Source organism: Manacus vitellinus, unplaced genomic scaffold, assembly GCF_001715985.3.
Source record: "Manacus vitellinus isolate BGI_N305 unplaced genomic scaffold, ASM171598v3 scaffold_27_pilon, whole genome shotgun sequence".
Lineage (NCBI taxonomy): Eukaryota > Metazoa > Chordata > Aves > Passeriformes > Pipridae > Manacus > Manacus vitellinus.
The window spans coordinates 9,498,458-9,500,969 of record NW_021940039.1 but is presented as its reverse complement, the minus strand read 5'-3'; positions in this window follow the sequence as shown (position 1 = coordinate 9,500,969).

Here is a 2,512-nt window from a genome sequence, read left to right as displayed (position 1 = left end):
CAGCTCCCTCAGCCTCTCCTCACAGCACTTGTGCTCCAGACCCTTCCCCAGCCTGGTTGCCCTTCTCTGGACCTGCTCCAGCCCCTCCATGTCCTTCCTGAGCTGAGGGGCCAGAGCTGGGCACAGCACTCCAGCTGCATTTTGCAGTTGAGATGCTTTTCCCTTCCCCAAGGAAAGGGGGAACAGGTTGAGTGTCACCAGCTGACCCTCTTTACAGACCAATTTACCCCTTTTCCAGCTGCCTTTCCAGGCACTCCTTTAAACCCCAGTGCTTGGAGTTGGGTGCTGGTGCCTGTTTTGGCCTCTGCTGTATGAACACAGGGGTGAGGAGGTGCTCTGTAGCCAAATAAGCTGGAGCAGAGGTAAGATGAGGTTTCTGTGGTGTTGATAAGGTAGAAAACATTAAGATTTTTGGGCTAGAATTCTTCTCTGCTGGAGGGTTGCTTCTGCACTGTGCTAATCCCTTGGGATCCTGGGAATGTGGGTGTCTGGAGCCCACTGTGCTGAGGATCTAAAACACCTGGTGATGGAGAGCTCCCCTTCTGAAGGAGCCTCCATCTGTGTTTTCAGAATGGGGTTGATTTAAATGGTGATTTATTTGTCTGTGATGTGTAATAAGCTCAAAAAAAAAAATCAGCAATCCTTGTTTGAAAAGCAGAACGACATGCAAGGAATCATTGAGGGTTTTCTTCCTTCTTTCAGAAAGTATAGTGGCAATGAAATAGCAGTGATGGGTGGATAATAAAAACCTTCTGTGTGGTTCACTCATGCTGGATAAAGGATAAAGCCCCACTGATGCAGAGCTCAGGGTGAGCAGAAAATATTCCACCTGAGCAGCAGCAATTAGTGCATTTGGCTTTGCCTTTGTTGTGCTCTGTAAATATAATTCCAAGCAGCAAATAAGCAGATAAGCTTTACCCAGACATAATAAGACAAATATCCTTTTCTTCTGCCTCTGCTGGGAAGAGAATTTCTCTCTAGTTGTGCAGCTGTTGGGGGAAAATAGCTGGAATAAATTGCCAGGGAGTTTGTGAGCAGCAAACATGGCCCTCACCATTAGCAAAGTGACTGTACAAATGAGCAAAAAGGGGCTGGGGAGAAGATTCTCATTTATATTGTGAATATCCCTTTGACACAGGCTCGAGCTGGAAGAAGTTCAGGAACTTGGGTGGCACAGAAGTGTTTTGTTTTCCTGGTGTTGTCTGTGCTCTCCCCCCTGCTGCAGGAGCTGCTCTTCTGCCACGGGGCAAACCCCTGGAGCTCTTCTGGGTCGAGTCAGGAACCCCCAGGATGCCTTGGGGGGGAGAAAGAGCAGGAGCTGATGACTCAGTGGGCAGAGATGAGACGCTCAGCACCAGCAGGGACTGGAGCAGGGAAGGGCCAAACTGCTGGATTTAAAGGGGAGGCAAACCAGAATTCAGGCAACTTTTGTGCTGCTGCACATTCCCTGCCTTCCACTGGGCTGTAAATCCTCCTCTTGGGCTCAAATGTGGTTGAGCTGCTCAGCTGTGAGACCTGCACCTGCCCTGCTCTGCCCCAGGGCTGGTTGGGGTAGGTGGTGGATGAGTAATTCCCCGCCCCACACACCTTGTCCCTCAGACACCCCCAGGAAGACTTTGGATGTTCTGAGTGTTCTTAGGTAGTTCCAAGTAGCCTGATGGACCCTCCTACCCACCCCTCTACCCAGCACATCATCTCAGAAGCTGAAAGATCTCTTTGACTCTGTTTCCCATCAGTAAAATGGGAATAAAACTTCCCAGTGGGTCCCTTTGGGCTCCTGGCTTTGAAAACCTCACCCCAAGGCAGCAAGAACTAGTGAGGGGCTGCTTTGTTGGATCCTGGATGTGGCTGTGGGAGGGGACCCCCTGCTTGCCTTTTCCATTCCACAAATGGGCTAGAAAACCAGGGATTTGGGGGCAAACCTGGGGAGATAAAGACAGAGCCTGGTATAATATTGATTTGTAAGAGGACCAAGCTGCTTCTGTAAAACTACCCTGGAAAACATCCTCAATTGTTTCAACAGACAGATATTTTTAATTTTTTTTTTTTTTTGGCTATGAAAGTGTTATTGTGAAGGGGAGGGAAAATAACACCAAGTGACCTGGAAACCTTCCATCCTTGTCTCTCTGTGCAGTGGATCTGCTGGTGAAGGTGGTGTTACATCCACAGGCTGGCTGTGCTCTGAACTGAGGTGAAGGTGTATCTGTGATGCTCAGTGATCTCCAGGACACACACAGACCCTCCAGCTCAGCTCCCTCAGAGCAGGACCCCACCAGCAGTGCAGTGTCTGCTGGGACAGACAAGTCATGTCCCCAAATACAGTGATTCCTGGCTCAGGAGGAGATACTTTGAAGGGTTTCTCTGTGCAAAGGTTTAACTTTATGCAGACAGATGCATCTCACTTCGGGTGAGGGTGGTGCCCACACACCTGGGAGGTGACAGTCCCTGCTCCTCCCTGGCACTGCAGCTCTGTGGCCTGGAAAAGCTCTTTCCTGACCCTCTGCTTCTGCAG